The 18221-nt window shown below is 40.2% G+C and overlaps 1 long non-coding RNA gene across 1 annotated transcript; it reads right to left on the reverse strand.

Annotated features, from left to right (window-relative positions):
• Window positions 1-2240: 2240 nt before the first annotated feature.
• LOC123648515 lies at window positions 2241-17958 on the reverse strand. The gene is made up of 3 exons (XR_006738647.1): window positions 17883-17958; window positions 16963-17077; window positions 2241-2661 (listed from the first exon to the last, which is right to left on the reverse strand). It is a non-coding gene; the product is annotated as an uncharacterized LOC123648515 (long non-coding RNA).
• Window positions 17959-18221: the final 263 nt, after the last annotated feature.

The following is an 18221-nucleotide window of genomic DNA, read 5'->3' on the forward strand; positions in this document are numbered from 1 at the left end:
TGATCCCTAACTATTTAGACGTTGATTCGCTCAGGATTTAGAGAACTTCTCTGTTTCCCCTTCTTCTTTCTATTACAAGGAGAAGAAGAAAACTTAAGAGTGTATGCTGTGTCTGGTGTATAGTCTTCACTGTGAATCAAGTCCAAGCCTTGTCTGGTCCTCAGGGCTCTGTGCCGATCTGTTTAAATGTGAGAACCTGCCTTGGGAGGCCCTAAATGGGAATCTGTGTTCCTAAGCAGCAAGACGGGGTGATAGGCTCACAGGCAGGTCCCAAGCTAACATCTTGTGTCTCTGAGAGCTGCTAGTGCATTTCTCACTTTTACAAAAAGAGCTAATCCATGGACTTTAACTACGGATGATGGTAGGGATCAAAGTGATCTAATATTTAAATTGTCTAATATTTGAAATGTCTAACAGACTGTGCCCGAGACATTTGCTACTATCCTTCAGCCTCTTAAACATGACCGTGCAATACCCTCATCCTCTGCTCTTTACCCCATTTTTCTCTTTCTTCCGAACTCTTCTCTATGCCAAGGATTTATAATAGAATGTTAGAACTAGAAACAAATTAGTTAACAGCGTAGCTTCTGCATCACTCTGGGCTCATAAACAAAAAACCTTTTCCCGGATCTTGGATTAAAAATCTTTATCTGAGTTTTTTTTTTTAATTAAGATAATTTGCACTGGTGTTATTTTTGGTTGAGAGCACAAACATCTAATGTTCATTGTAGATTGACTGTTGGATCTGCTGTTTTGCACATTGTTATTTGTTTACCTTCTGTCTCCTACACTTGACTCCAGTCTTTGTTATGATAACAGGCACGTTATAGGTTTAATAACTATATAATACAGATCATATTCTTTTTGATTATCATAATCTACTCTGTGAGAAACCCGATGAATCTTGTTACCTTGAACAGTAGACATTTTGGGTGAGTGGCAGGTTGATTTTGATTTTGATTTAATTTAGCAATGGGCTACTCTCTGGGTTTGCAGCTGCAAAATGTGCACTAACCCCAACTCCAACTCCTGCTGTGGGAGCTGCAATTGATTAAGGCTGCTGAGACTCTGCTGCAGCCTGGGGCAGACTCACCTCTGGCTCTTCTCATTTCTCACTTTTGTATTCTCTGGACATGGAAATAAATTTGACCATTCTTCCCTCTCGTTTTCTGTCTCTCTCTCTCTCTCAATATAAGACTATGTGGGTGCAAATCAAAAGCCACCGGTTCCTGAGAGCAAGGAATGTAACTTAACTTATTTTTCTATAATGGAATTTAATCTCTATTACAATCTCACATTTGTCCAGGCAAAAAAAACCCCTTTATCTAAGTTAATTTAGCCCCCTACCCACTCTCCATATTCTTAATGGGATCCAGCCTCATTTCCAAGGTTGACATAGGGACTCTGCCAGGCAGGGGTGGGAGGGGGCTTTGGCTGTCATCAGCTTCAATCCACAGCACCCTCTGCTGAGGACACTCATTCCTGTCTGCTGGCTCATTAGTTCATGCAGATTGAACTTCTGTGTCTTCTGGCTCTCAGTGCGAATGCCTGCCAGGCACGGCCCCAGAAAAACACGCCTCTGCCTCCAGAAGGGCCGCCTAGACGGACCTCCTGTCTTCACAACCGTCCTATTCTGCTCCTCCCTCACGGTGCTGAGGTTGGGCGTGGAGGTGGGGAGGCGGGCAGTTAGACACAGGCCAGCTGCTCCCCCAGGACCCAGCTGGGCCCTTCCAGGAAGAGGGTCTAGGTTCCAAGCCCATCAGTAGGAAGGAGAGAGGGGCAGGGCCCCTACCAGCTTTGCATCCTCCTGTCTCTTCCGAATCTGTCTCTCGCCTCTTTCTTCTCACTTGAGCAAACTGCATCTCACCTTTGGGGAGAGAAAATCACCCCTGCCTGATATGAGCACTTCTTCCCAGTGTTTCTAGGCCTGGACTCATCCAAGCTTTTGAAACTCAGCAGCTGAGGGCAATAGCCTGCCTTCTGTCCCTCCGTCCTACTTTCTCCCGTGGTCTGCTTTGATTGTTCTCCATGGCATTTTCATCAGCCCATACTTTTTTTTAATTTTCAATTTTACTTTGTTTATTCATTGACTTCTCTCCGTTAGGATATAAAGGTCTATAGAGATAAAGACTAGGCATCATCTGTTCGCTGCTTTATTTTCAGCACTTAGGACAGTGTCTTGCACATAGATGGTGTTAAATAAATATTATTGAAATAATGGGTGAATAAATGAGTGAAGTTGACCCTCTTGCCCTTTGAGTTATTCCTTTCTTGAGGCAGTGGAAGTGGTCTGAGCTGGGAAAAGGGGTAGGGGGCCACAGAATCCAAAAAAAAAAAAAATACCTGGATAATAATATCTCCCAATGTTGTCCCATGACACACAGGCACTGGGTGATAGTGGCACTATTCACACGTTATTATGAGAATGGAGGTGGTGTTTTCCTAAAGGTAGAAGAGTCTCTGCCCAGTTCCTTCCCGGCAGACAGATTTCGTTTCCTGACGTGCATGGCAGAGTTGGTATGTAGCACAACCGTTCGTCTTCAGACAGCTCAGTGGAGATCTTTCCCTCCCAGTCATATTCCTCTGCTCTAGTGGGAGTCACTGCACAGGCTTTGTTTACATTCCTCTTGGAAATTCTTGATGTAGCTGGTTGCAAAACCACTGTGGAATGCAATAAAACATAAAAATGAAGACACTAGTGGGAAATGGACTTGAAGTTCATGGTGGTGTTTTTTTTTTTTCCAAACAAAATACATGTATAGATTTATTTTTACAGGAATAACATTTTTTTCTAAGCTGCTTTGTTCTAAATAGAACTGTAGCTCCTATTTTTCCCCCCCAAAGCTGGATTGAGTATTAAAGAACATAAATATTCTGAAAAGATTTACAGACTCACTGGCGTATCTGCAGTTGAGATAGGAGACATAAAGACCCGAGCTGGGGAAAACCAGTGAGAAGACATAAGGGCTTAAGTCCTGGTGCAGATTCTCTTGGGCTGTAGAGAGGGGAGATTCGTGGTCCTCTTTGAAAGTACCGCTTAATCATTGATTACAGGCACCAGCAAGACTCACATTTTAAATCATATGTTTATTCTTGATACTAAATGATTCCTTTGCACATGGGAAACTAATGTCTTTACAGTCATTTAAAAATAGCTTGGCACTAACAGACTCATCTCTACCAAACAGTCACAAGTTAGGTATTGGGGGTTGACAGTATAGTTAATTTTTGCAGATTCTTGGGTGTTTGAAGACTTATTTCTAAGAAAAATTATGCTCTCTGTATAATTCAAGCCCTCGTCAAGCTCCTCCACGCTGATAACTCCCAGCTCAGATGTTTTCCATTTCATGCAGTGGTGCTGCCTTGAAAATGCAACTAAACCAGACCATCTTTTAAATGTACTGAAAGCACTGGCTGTAATAAATCACGAAAAGTGATATCTTCTCCAAACTGAATCACTACCTCTAATGTAGCTGACTTTTAAATTTAAATTCCCTGAGGTTTGGCTTAACGCTTGGCTCTGGGCCAAGCTGCCATTAGGCAATTGTGTGGCTAACTCCGAAACACTCTGTGTAATTGCCCCCAGACTTGTAAATGGTCTCAGCAAAAGGGCAAGACACATTTTTATATAATTCTGTAGAAAAAAAAAAAGACACAATACGAACATTTTATTACAATTTCCACTTTACATTTGCTGCTTATGTGCATATGAGAAAAGTAATAACAGAGGTATAATTAAACTGGAGAGAAAAATATATTTCTACCCCATTGCTACTTATCCCGTTGTAAAGAAAGCTCAAAAAAGATATCATTTGGTTATGTGGCCACATGAGTCATGACGCTTGGACCATATATACATTATATGCTTGAAGACCACGTTTCTCATCCATTTTCCACGTTTGCTGCCAAATGCAGCAATTTATTGATCACACGTTCTAAGAGCTGGTAGAAGGTATATATTACATGGTCTCTGTGTTTTGATTCCTGCTTTATGGCTTTGTAGCTCATCCAAGAATGCAGACTGGCCCAAAATTTCAGGCTGCTGTAGGTGCTGAGTTGCCAGTTGTTACTGTTACACTTGGGGGTTTCTCTGGAACTTGGAAAAAAATTTCTCACTTTGAAATCATCTCATATGAGATTAGAATATTATATGAAGGACTCTTAAAAAAGACGAAATGGCTCTGAGAACCCTCTAACCCAGAGAAAACGTTTTTCCATTAGCTGTGTGACTTATCGTCATTCTAAATGGCGGCTGAGCCCACATGGAAGTTTGGATAAAAGGGAGTGGCAGGCAAACATGGTATTACTCATCTAGCACGACCTAGGAAAGGAGAGTTTATTTATTTATTTATTTATTTTTAATTAATTAGTTTTTTTTTTTTTTTTTTTGAGACAGAGTCTCACTCTGTTGCCCAGGCTAGAGTGCCGTGGTGTCAGCCTAGCTCACAGCAACCTCAAACTCCTGGGCTCAAGCGATCCTCCTGCCTCAGCCTCCCGAGTAGCTGGGACTACAGGCATGTGCCACCACACCTGGCTAATTTTTTCTATTTTCAGTAGAGACGGGGTCTCACTCTTGTTCAGGCTGGTCTTGAACTCCTGGAAAAAGTGAGTTTAGCCAAAATCTTTAAGGGCTAAGGACCCCAGCTGACGCCACTGTCTTTCTGTCAGAAATCATAGCCCAATAACGCAACATTTCCAGTTAATGTTACTCCCTCTGTTCTGATTCCAAATTCACTAGGCCACTTTCTGAAGGTAGTTCTTTCTTTCTGGTACAGGTACGCATGGCATTTCTCTGTTTAGCGAGTCAAATGGACCTCGACCTAGGTCCAAGTACATACATTGTTGTACATACTTGGTTACTATGAATTTGCCCTTGAAGGACAATAGATTTCGTGTCAAATATACAGAAAAAACAAACCCAGTTTTCTTTGTTCAGTCAACGACTATTCCTTGTGTACCCGTGACTGGCTAATGCCACTCTCCAAGGCTTCTCGGGAGAGGGCAGAGGATGCCCCCCCTGGCTCAAAGCCAGTTTCCACTTAGAGATATCTACAGGCTTTTTCTTGTTTCCTCTCTCACTTGAGCCTTTCTCCGTGTCTGATGTGACACTGTCGTTACCAGATGCTCCTTTAACCTTTGAAAAGTTTTGAGAATTTTCGCTAGCTTGCTGGGTGGCAAACTTTGATAGAAATTACTCTCTGTTTTGCCCTAGTGTATGGCAGCAATGACATTGGGACTCGGATGTGTCTCACTTGAAAGCCTCTGTCCACAGTTTTCAAGCTTAAAATGCTGTCTGAAGTGACACCCAGTCCTCTCCTCCACTTTGCTCAGCCAGTGGTAGCAGATCATTAAACAAGTAAAGCAAAAAAAATTTGTCTGGGTCTAAAAGCTGCTCTTTTTCCAAGGCCATAGTTGCAATGAATCATATTTTGATTTGTGATTTTTTAAATGCTTGTCCTCCAAGTTAGTTTTATTATTATTTAACCTTTTTTCACCTCATGGATTTTTGTTATATTCACAATTAAATAAGTTTCTTAAGGACAGGAATAGTTTTTTGTATTTCCATGTCCCCAGACACATCTGTCATTGTATTTTGCAAATAATAAGCATCCAATAAATCTTTTTTGATGGATTTGATTCACTCCAAAATGAAAACAGTAATAAGCTAAGAGATCATTTCTTTCTAGGAAATTGTCAGCTTTGCATAAGGGACCGGACGTGTCAGGAAAGAGCTATGGCTCGAGTTGTGTGGAGAATTAGGAGAAATTACAACAAGATCAGCTGCAGGAATTTTCTCCGGTGCAGCTTTGCTCCTGGACTACTTCTGAGAAGGTTCATAGGTAAATTAGGATGATTCACCATCTCGGTTTGCCTAGGACTTTCATTGCTAAAACCAGGACAGTCCTAGTCAAACTGGGATGAGGTGTTCATCTTAGCAAGTCTCTGCATTTGGTGGGGAGGGACGCTGTTTTTTTGCTATCTTTATGTGGCTTATTTTTTTTTCTGTGACTTTAAACCTAACCAACAAATCAACCAACCAACCAACATTTGGATATCTTAAAAGGTGTACGGGAGTCTGCTATTTCGTAAGTGTTATATGTTTTCTATCATAAATATTATCTTGATTTAAAAGCCAATTTTGGCTTGGAAGATCTAGTGGTCTTCCAAGGAGGTCATTATCATCAATATTTATCTGTAATGTGCAGACAAATCCCCTGGAGGTCTGTTCCATGTTGCAGATCTCCTTTGAAGTCCTGGAGACTTTTGCCCACTGAGCAGCTATACAGGGGGCAGACAGGAATAAAAGCAGGTTATTAGCATGCACCATGGGTCCAAGAGAGCTGTATCAAAAGCTCACACACCAGGCTGTGCAATTTGTAAGCTGCTCAGTAGAAAGAGGCCTGGTGGGCAAGGTGGGTTTGAAGAATCAGATGGAGAAAAATGTAAATGAGTATAATTCACACTATTATTTCTTGGCTGCACTCACACGTGGATGAAGAATTTTTCCTACCTTAGAGTTGGCATGTATCTGTTGCTACTTTGTCTGAGCTAGTTCCCTGGCAGCTGAAAGTTGGTGGAGAAAATCACACAACTGGGCTGAGTAGTATTTTACTTTCAAGTTATTTTAAACTTCCATTTGGCCTTGCCTGGTGATCCTATTGTGTTTCTCTAGCAGGTATTCTTTCTCAAACCTTCCTCTTGCTCCCAAACCACCCGCATCCTCCCCTTCTGCATGTGACCTTGCCTCCTTCTTCATGGAGATAAAACAAATATGCCCCTGGAATATTGCAAAGGACAACAGAAACGTGAATGAGGGACGGGCTACCCTGGCTCTATCTGAGCAGGGTGACTGCACTTTGTTCTTGGTTATATTTGTCACCAAGAGAAATAAAATGGAGATCAGAAATCAATAGGTAATAACAATGTATAATTCCTCAAGGATAATAGTTATTATTTTTATAAAAATTATATAAGCTCACTCTAATACATTTATGTAAGTCATAAATAAGTACATAGAAGAATTGAAAAACTAACCCCAAATCTGACTACTGAGAATAAGTAATTATGAACACCTCATGACTATCATTTTGAAATCTCCTTGTCATAAATAACAAGGTAAACGCATATTTAGTTGTAGAAAATAGTATTATGTTCTATATGACTTTTCAAATAAAGTGTTGATTAAACTTTTATTTAAAATATTTGGAAAGAAAAGAAAGTGAAGGAATTGCTGAACTTCAGATTAATTCTTCACTTTTTTTTCTGTAACGATATCTCTAAAGTTAAGAAAAAAAGATTTGGAATAACTTTAATAAATTGAACTCATTTTTAAAACAATATATTTAAATTTTTGGCAGTATTAATGATTCTCATATACTTTCACTTCTCTTTCATCTGCTGATTTTTGATGACTATATTATTATTGTTACACTATTATCCTATAACATTGTGTTTTGTTCTGTAACTATCATTCCAAAGTTGTTTTGCTTTAATTTCATGTTTAAACTCATTTTGAATTCACCTGTATTCTTTTAGTATACCTTCTTCAATCTTTAGTATTGAGATAAAGGTTTCTATTTCTTTCTTTGGCCATCACTTAAATAAAATATGGCATAAAAGTATATTACCTTACTTTTTGGTTCCTGTTGGTGATTTCCTATTTACAGTTTAGTTTTTTTTTTATTGTTTTGATTGTCTTTGGATAAGCATTGTAAGATTCTGTTTGTCAGACCTCCTTGGCTGTAGATTATAGGAAACCAATTTAAGCTGGCTTAAGCCAGGTGAGGCATTTTATTTTCTTATGTAAAGGGCAACTTCAAGGGGGTGCAATAGCTTCAGTTAAGGCTGGATCCAGGAGTACAGATCTTGTCACTGGGACTCTGTGTCTCCAAGTCTGGGCTCAGCTGGTGTTATTCTGGGGTGCACTCTTTCCTTGTGGTAGCAGTGATGTCCACCATCATTACGAGTTTCCATTGTCTTCACAGGCAAAGTAAGAGACAACACAGCTTGCAGGACATGTTTGATCTCTGAATTAAAACCTTTTCCTTGCGCCTGATAAATACAAAGTTAGATACCTTACTATGCATTTTTTTCTATAATTGACTATTAGTTACACCTGGACTTTCTTCCCTCCTTATTTTGCTCCCACTTTAAATCTTTCAACATCCTAACTCCAATTCAATATCCTCAACTTGGTTGACATAGACGAGAAATTGATTAGGCACGAACCATTAAGGATGCAGAATTTTCTTGATGATCTAACATAACGTTTACCTGACACAGAACAGACGGAAAGAGCTGGTGCTGTTACCTTGGCAGCTGTCTTCTGCTCTGCTTGATGTGGGCAGCCTGGCTCGGGGTGAATATCGTACAGCCCAAGGCTGAAGTCGTTTTTTATTTCAGTCCTTCAGAAAAAGAAAGCTTCCCAAAGAAATCAGAGGTGTTGCTTAGTTGCTAGGTCTACAGACATGTTTGTGATCTGTCCAGGGCCCATAAAAGGTGCCACAGGCTCCACCACAAAGCAGTGAGTGAGTTTTGAACTACGTGAGATCCTGAATGCAAATGGGGAAATCAGAGGATGGTGGAAAACCAGCTTCATCTGGGCAGGAAACTTCTGGTGTTTTCCTCTGTAGCTCTCTAGCATGTACGTGACACATACTAAGCACTAAATAGATAGGTATTAACTGATTTGAGTAACCAGGTCACATGTAGAGTAGTTAGAAATTGAAGTGAAAGTAAAAGATGAATAAATAAATAAATAAAAGTGCTACCTGAACAGGTAGCTACCTGCTGAATTTAATCTTTGCACCCTGAAAAGCCTCAGTAAATGTTCCTTTGTATCATTAACTGATATTCAATTAACTGGTAATAACTACCTTAATAATACTAGAGCAGCAATTTGAGTCTCCTTAAAAGTTGTCTAGCATTTTCTTTTGTGAGTCTATTCTGGGAGAATGAGTCACAGGTATTAATTACTGGGTGGGAATTCATTTTTTTCTTTCTTCTTTCTTAATGCAAAGATGAGCATACTGCACTAATATTATTATAAATAATTCTGAAGAGTTCTTTAATAACTGGAAGTTATCAGTAATTGGTGGACAAAGAGAAGATTTTATTCAGTGTCCAGGCACATGGCAAAAGAAAACTGGCTGAAATGTTGAATTTTTGCTTCCATTTTCCATTGCACAGCCGTTTAAAAATGAAACTGGAAAACGTGTAATTACCCCAATGGAATGATTACGGGACATCGAAAAACTGGCCACCCTGGGTGGTTAACTGCATGATTCAGATACAATAACAGCATGGATAACGTGAACCTTGTCCAGTGGTGATCTCAATTTGCATTTTGGTTCTCTAACGCACAAATACATTAACCCAATACCAAAGAGCAGCGAACTGCCTATAATTTGCATCTTTAAATGATGGTTAAGAATTCAAGAAATCAGAATATAGTATTTATAACACCATATGGCCAAAATATCCCCTCTACTTCCTGTACTTGTGAGTGTAGAATGACAGAAAGGGCCATATTCTTCACTTATGTAATTGATAACTACTAATTTTCTAACAATTTTCCAATGATTACTTGCTGTAAAAATGTGAAATGAGGCCAGAAGCTTTAGCATATATTATTCACACTGTAATTTTGGTTTATTTCCTTCTAGACTTTTTTCCAATGCATATTTTCTGGAACAATTGTAATCATGTTGTGCTTATAATTTACGCTGACTTTTTTAAAACCTAATGTTATAAATGTTTCTTATGTTTACAATAGCAAAAATATCTAGAAACAAAGTAAATATGTATCATACCCAATGGGCACATAATATTCTTAAAGATATTGGTTATGAAGATGATATCATTTATTTAACAATTTCCATATCTGACGCTCTATACTGTGCCTATTTTTTATCGTTACAAAAGAGACAAAAGTTGTAATGCATGTATTTTTATGAACATAGATTTTATTTCCAGGATTTTGACTATTTTCTTAGGAGAGAATTCTACAAGGGAAATTAGTGGGTGAAAATTTATAAACCTCTTTTTAATGACTCTTGAAGCAAGCATTATCCAGGACCTATTTGTTCTGAAGTGACACTAATTAGCTTAGAAATAAAAGGGGAATTTATTAGAAGCAAATTATCACAACTCGTGCAACAGCAGAAAGAGAAAGTGCATCTAGATGGCTGGAACCATGGACTTAAGCACTACCAGGACTTTCTCTGACTCTAACTTCTTGGCAAGGCTCAGCAGTCAGCCTCATTTCATTCATTCACTGGTTGGCTCCCAGGTCTGGCTCCTCAGCTGGAGTGTCTGTGACATCTGTGGGCTTGCTGCGCCTCTCTTTCTCCACATTTACTCTCATCATTCTGTAGCCCAGTCTAAGATTCTTCACACAGTAGTTGGATTTCAAAGGTGCAAAACACAGGAGATGCAAGGTCCCTTAAGTCACACGGCATCACTTCAACTCTATTCCCTTTGTGAAAGCAAGTCACAGGCTAGGCCAGAGTCAAGGGGAGGGGAAGCAGGCTTTACCATTTGATGGAAGGGGTGGCATGTGTGATGGTTACTTTTATGGGTCAACTTGACTGGGCCACAGGGTGCCCAGATATCTGGCTAAACGTGCTATAGAGTGTGATTCTGGATGAGATTAACATTTGAATCAGTAGACTGAGTAGAATGAGTTGCCCTCTCTAATGTGCATGGACCTCATCCACTCACTTCAAAGTGTGAATAGAACAAAAGGCTGAGGACGAGGAAACTCCTTCTACCTGGTCACTTGAGCTGGGACATGAGTCTTTTCCAGCCTCTGGACTTGGACTGAAATGTGAGTTCTTGGGTCTCAAGCCTCCTGGCATTCAGACCAGAACCTACATTGTTGGCTTTCCTGATTCTCAGGCCTTTGGCCTTGGACTGGAACTACACCTTGGTGCTCCTGGGTCTCCAGCTTGCCAGCTGATATCTGGGGACTTGCCAGCCTCTATTATCATGTGAGCCAATTCCTTATGATAAACAATAAATTATATACATCCTGTTGGTTCTCTTTTTCTGGAGAACCCTAATACACACGCATATACATGGATGGTGGAGATTGTTGGTGACCAGTTTTGCAGATATTCTGTCTCAAAGGTGGTGAGTAGGTGCACTTACATGCTGAAGAAGGTGTTGCCATTGCTACTTGTTGGACGCATGCACAGAGCTATGAGTCAGTACTGCTAATCAGAAGAGAGGACTGGTGGGGAAAAAGAACCACACAAAGTCTCATATTGCCAGGCTATATTCCTAAATATGAACAGGCTAGCAGAGGATCCAAGACATTTAAGGAAAATTACCAACATGAAAGAAAAAACATCAAGATGATAATACAATGGTTTAGTGACCAGAATAGAACTTTAAAAATCATTATGATTAGTATCTGCACCAGTTGCCTATTGCTTCTGTAACAAATTACCATGAATTTAATGGCTTAAAATAACACAAATGCACGATCACATAGTTTTAGAGATCAGAGTCTGGACTGGTTCTCACTGGGCTAAGATCAAGGTGGTGGCAGGGCTACATCCCTTTGTGGAGGTTCTAGGGGAGAATCCAGTTTCTTGCCTTTTCCTGCCTCCTTTGGCTCCTGGCCTCTTCCTCTACATTCAAGGTTACCAATGTCGAGTCGAGTCTTTCTCAAACAGCATGGCCTTGGTTCTGACCTTTTGGCTTCCCTCTTCCTCATTTAAAAACCCTTGTGATTACATTGGACTCAACTGGATATTTCAGGATAATTTTCTTATCTTAAAATAGGCTAATTAGCAAACTTAATGTCACTTACAATGGTAATTCTCCCCTGCTTTTTAACCTAGAATATTCATAGTTTTTAAGGATTAGGACAAGGACATCTTTTGGAGGGGGGAAGCATTATTATTCTGCTCACCACAGTTCCTGGGGAATTTGTGTTTTCATAGAAACACAGTTCTTTGAAAATAGGAATTGTACAGTTTTTCCTTCACTAAGTAGCACTTATATGTTGGCAGAGTCTCAGACATATTAGGGGATGAACAAATAATTGTTTCCTGGCCTGTTGGAGGGAAGAGATAGAAGACCAATAACTGGGCCCTGAGAAGTTTGCACGTCCTGTTAACATGGATAAATATTTAGCAGCATGTGTTGACGTATTGCTGGAGATAACCTCTGAGTGAGCAGCTATGGAGCAGGATCTTGCTGTCAGATATTTGCTTATCAAATGACATTTTAGAGGGAGGAACATGGAAGATACTCCAGGGAATTTGAAGTGTGTGAGTGGTACTAACTGGGAAGGAGGTAGAACAACCAGAGCCATTACTGGTGTTATTTGTGGTCTGGGTCAGAAGTGTCTTACTCAGGTACCTAAGTTAATTAATGTTGAGGAGAGTGTGGAAGAGGGTTTTCTTTCTACTTTGTTATGTGTGTAGATGATGACTTGGCTGAAGTAACCCCCTTTAGGTCTCAAATAAGCAACAGGACTGGGAGGTTAGGAAAGGCTGGGTGCCTGTGGATATTAGCTTAAAGGTTTTTCAAAGTTTGTTGCAAGATATAGGCAACAGGGTAGATTCTTCATAAAAGGGCTTTTTCTTTTCTACATTTCTTCAACATAAAGACTATTCTCACCCCACTCCCAGATCTGGAATGGGATGCTTTGTTAGTTTATGATGCAATGACTTTACAGTGGATGTCTGCTTTATTTCTTTTGAAAATTCCATGAACCTTGAAATAAATTCTTTTTACTTAGTGTTCTTCATATACATGTAAACAAAATGTTCCATTGAATCTAAACAACCAGAGCTTTAAATTTTGAATAACTATGAGAAAATTGAGTACTTGAGATTCAAAGAAAGGCACAGGCAAGCTCTCTAACATCATCCCATATCCCAAAACTAACTTTAATGATAAGTCATTAAATTGAGATTTTCTCAGGATCTGGGGCAGAAAAACTGCATTTTAAAACCCAGTAGGGTGTTTTTTGTTTGGTTCAAGATGGGTAGCATTCTGTGATAGGAGGTATCTATTGAATTATCTCAAGAATAAGAGCTTTGCTTTTATGAGCAGGGAGTTCCAGTATGTTTTGTGTCATGCATAATCCTGCCTGACACGGTCCGTGACCCTTTAACATTCTGGGGCACAGGAAAACTTTTAAGTCTTAATAAACCAAAAAAGTGGCAGGGTTTTGCTACTTTTTTGTTCAAATTTAAAGCCTTATACTTCAGATTCTATATTATACATAGAATTTTAAATGTGGGTTTATCTTTAGACGTAGTAAATATTGTAGAAAATAAGGCTTGATGTTCTGCTTCATAGAGATACATCTATCTATATATACATTTTTTGTAATAAACTTTTTACTTTGGAAAAATTTTGGGTTTACAGAAAAGTTCCAAATATGGAACAGACAATTTCCATACATTCCTCATGCAGCTTTGGTTTCCCTCATGTTATCATCTTACATTACTGTGGGACGTTTGTCAAAACTAATGTACCATCACGGGTACATTACTAGTAGCTAGATGCCAGCCTATATTTAGGTTTTCCCCATTTCTGCCTAATGCTGTTTGTCTGTTCCAGGAGACCATCCAGGAGACCACGTTGCATTTAGTTTACACGTCTCTTCAGGCTCCTCTGGTCTGTGATAGTTTCTCCGTCTTGTCTTGTTTTTCATTATCTTGACAGTTTTGGTGGTATTGGTCAGGTGTTTTATAGACTATTCTTCAGTTTGGGGTTTATCTGATGTTTTTCTCATGATTAGACTGGGATTAGGGGTTTTGAGGCTGAATAACACAGAGACAAAATGTCATTCTCATCACATTGTGCCAGAGGTTACCTGATGTCTGCATGTAATTGTGTGTCACTAGAGATGTTACCCTTAATCACTTGGGTGAGATCATACTTACTGGTTTCTGCACTGGTAAGAAATTTACTATGTTTCCCTGTCTTTGGAAGTGAGTCCCTAAGTCCAGCCCACGCTTGAGGGTGTGGGAGAAATAAAGCTTCACCTCCTGCTTATTTGGAATTCAAAATCATATTTTGATAATGTTTGCAATCTAAGTGGACCTGTATTTCATGTGCATGAAGACAGGAAATATAATACTTACACAAAGGCCTGGTGCAAACTCTTCTGTATTGTTTCTGATGCTTGTATTGGATGCCATGTTGACTGTCTTGAATCTTTTGTCTAAAACGCCCAACAATATTGACCTATGCAGGACTATGATGGAAGTAAGTGGAAAGAGATTTGCAAATTCTTTTGAATGTATTTTCATCTTCAGATGAAGTAAAGATGAATTCTAAATATGGAATAAAATAAGCTCATTGATTTTAAACCAAAGCTAGGGTATGACAAACACCACCTAGCTACACATTTATATGTATCAGTTTCAACTGTGTCTCCATGAACATGCTCAATGGCCATTTGATGAGTAGGTTTCTGTCTTAGTTTGCATCACTGCATCCTTCCTTGGACCTTAGCATTGATCCTTAGGGTAAATATTAGGGGTTCCATTATGTCCCCCTGCCCCCAAATTCATCTGTTGAAGCCCTAACCCCAGTACTTCAGAATGTGACCTTATTTAGATATAGGCTTTGGAAGATCAGTTAATATGAGGTCATTAGGGTGGTTTCTAGTCCTGTATGACTGATGTCCTTATAAAAAGGGGCAATTTGGTCACACAGATGCCCACACAGGGAGAACACTGTGTGAAGGTGAAGGCAGAGATCAGAGTGATGTTTCTACAAGCCAAGCTACACCAAAGATGGCCAGGAACCACCAGATGTTGGGTGAGAGGCATTGAACAGAACCTCTTTCCTGACCCTTGGAAGGAACCAGCCATGCCAACATGTTGACCTTGGACCTCTAGCCTCCAGAATTGTGAGAAAATGAATTTCAATTGTTCAAGCTATCCAGTTTGTAGTATTTTGTTATGACATCACTAGGTAACTGATGTAGCAGGGAATCAAATTTGGAATGTGCAACCCAGCTTTTGTGGCCCCAAGCTTGATTGTTTGTAGAGCTGTGTCTTGGTCACAGACTCTAGAAGAAATCTGCCACTTCCCATTTACTATAAGTCCTTTACGCTTTGACTCATCTACTAAATATTCATTCATGATTTTTCCAGGGTGTAGATCATAATGAAATTTTTGTTATTTCTGAACTGTATGTAAGGTCTTCACCTTCCAGAGTCATCTTCAATGCCTGACAGCTGTCTGTCTACCGACCTTATTGTGAGGACAAACCAATTCTGGCATGGGCAGTCAAATTCCTGCTCATTTCTAATAGTTGGATCACGCAGCTTTGCCTTCAGATTTGGTCACAAGTGAGATGAGCTGTGTTTCTTTTTCTGATAAAGCACCCCTTCTGGGGTGGAATGAAATGGGGTTGTTCCTTTGACAGTTGATTTGAAAAGTTTTGTGTATTTTCCATCTGAATCAGCCAGGGATGCATTAGCCATGGGCTACCTGTCCTCCCCACCGCCCCCCAGGTGTGTCTGTGTGTGTGTGTGTGTGTGTGTGTGTGTGTGTGTGTGTAGCGGGCTGTGGAAAACTCCATACAGCTACGCCTGGGACCTGATGGGCTGTGGTGGATGTTTCTTAATTCATTTAGGGACCAGAATATGTTCCCTTTTCATGGAGGAACTAATTACTTAAGTGACGACCTGGAGAGTGAAGAAAAGAGGTAGTGGGTGACCATAGTCATTAAAGGAAATTGAAAAGTAACTCTTTAAAGCTATTATCACCTAAGGCCTCACTATCATATATTCTATCCTTTCCCAGAAAAATTCAACTTATTTTTTAGGCACACCTGATAATAATCTAGGGAAATAGGACAGACTAAGAATCGTCATGTCTCTTTAGCATTTAAAGGAACTGAAATGTGGAAATGAATGAATGACTCATAGATGTACCTCTCCCCCACCATTACTTTAAAATTTAATTCAAATGCAACTGCAACCAACCTTTCTCTAGGAAGGTGGCTTGGACATTTGAATAGACTAATGAAAATGGGGCAGTTATGTGTGTTTTTCAAAAAAATGTAAAGTACAATTTTGGTGACTTGAGGGTTGTGGAAGATGCCATAGGCTGCCACAGCCTTCTGCTGTTCCTCCTCTAAAGAAAGAAATGCGAGAGTGGGAGGGCGCTCCCTGACTGTGGAGGGTGAACATGGTCTGGCCCCGAAGTGAGCTGAGACCCCCTGAGAACGGACTTGGTGCACATCCCTACTGAATTGAGGATTGCCAGTTGGGAGACTAGATCCGGATTCTGCTGAATCCACTGCCTTTATTTCATATTAGGCTTTTAAGTTTTAGAGTAAAAAATGTTAGTTCATCCCCAAATATGCCTATTTCATCTGTTTTTGGATTTAATGTATTTTTAAGGAAAGAGCCGCCAGCTCTGATTTCTCCAACTGTCAATTCCTTATCTCCTATCTGGAAATTACTGCAGAGCCTGGGTCATCTGGAGGGCAGTTTGGGGGGCAGTCTCCTATTCTCAGAATGACACCAAACCTTAAAGTGGAAGGTGTCCAAGGAGGGGAAGAAAGTATTGTCAACAGCAAAATGAGCTAGGTTAAAGAAAAACTCCCAAACAAAAAACTGAACAAATGAGAACTGGAGAGGCCTGAACTGGAGAGGCCTTTCAAGGTAGTGAAATTGTCACCTACCGGAGCAGACTCAAACAGCACAGCTTTCGGCTGCAGCCAGCGTGAGAGCTGAAAGGGCAGAGTCAGGGGAAAGAAGCGTGGAGGAGGGAGCAGAAATAGAATAAAATAAATCAAAATAAAATAAAAGCAGCCCAGTCTGGCGGGAAGGGACAGGAGTGGGGACTGACTGGCTGCAGATGGAGGCCGTAATTTACACAGGCTCTCAGCGACCAGCAGGCAGGGACAGGAGGTACCGGCTGCCAGGTCTGGGTGGAAGAAAACCGGAACCGTTTTTCTGTGTAGAAACTCACCCTGTCACACGTTGTGGCCCATCGGGAGTTGATTCCATTCCAGCATGAAAAACAGTGGCTCGTAAAGACGATCTTCAGGTATCAAGAAATGTCTGAATTATGCTTGTGTATTTTACTAAAAAAAAAAAAAGTAAAGAAGTTTATGATCCATGAGGTGTTTCATTTAAAATCAAAGTTTGAGTTAAAGGGTTAAATTCAATGATCTGTAAACGTGTTATATAGAGCCATAGATTCCTTGAAATATTGGAAAACTCACTGGAAATTATGCTGTACCTCGCCCTTGAGATGAAAAAATTAGAAATTAAATTTCATGGAAAAAAATTGTTGCCTTGAAATTATTATCAGTGCTTTGGAGACAATTTGTGGGACATGAGTGTTGAAGAATGAGGAATGAAAGGAGTAAAAATAAAGATGCTCTAACACACATTTACACACACTAACACACATACACACACTCTAACACACACACATACATGACCAATGCTGTCCCAATTCATGTTATTCTTCCCCCTCCCTTGCCTTTCCAGAGGAAGAGCTGTATTTACTACCCTTCCTGTTTCAGGATTTCTAAGTTTGAAATCTACCCAGAAGGTGGAAAGGCCAGTAAGAGAAAAGTCAGCTTGCTGAATAAAAATTCTTAGCAGAATGTGGGCTCCGAGAAAGCTATTTTATCTGATATGTGTCACCAAGTGACTTGTCTCTCCCCCTCCCACTCCCCCATTTCAAGTAGGCCTCAGGCACACATTTCTAGGGCTTTCTGTGCTCATGCATTATTCACAAGTAATCCCTTTCTCTGTTCCCACGGGGGAGGGGGCCGCATGAGCCCTGCGGTGAGCTAGCACTTTAGCAAGGGGAAGCGGGTGAGCAAGAGTCTGTTATTTCATCATCCCAGCAAGCAGCACAACCAACTGCCTTCCTACCTGTTGTTTGCGCACTAAATGGACACCAGCAAAACCTCATTAGAACAGCAAGTCTGGGATGTGTAGTTTAACGCCACTCCATCTCTGGCCCCTTCAAAAAAGAGATTGCTGAGCCCCGGGAGATGGTTTTGGAGGAGGAAGGAGGGTCCATTGAAGGGATCAAGGTCATTGCAATGGGGCTGGCTGGGATCACCTTGGAGACCTCTGGAATGCGTTATTTGTCTTCTCACTTTTAAAATACAGGGTTCTAAGGCACATGTTTGGGATGTTCAAAACGTTGAAGGGACAGGTAAACATTTAGACAGTGAACAGAAAAAGTAATGAGAGTTATAATTTCTT

Source organism: Lemur catta, chromosome 12, assembly GCF_020740605.2.
Source record: "Lemur catta isolate mLemCat1 chromosome 12, mLemCat1.pri, whole genome shotgun sequence".
Lineage (NCBI taxonomy): Eukaryota > Metazoa > Chordata > Mammalia > Primates > Lemuridae > Lemur > Lemur catta.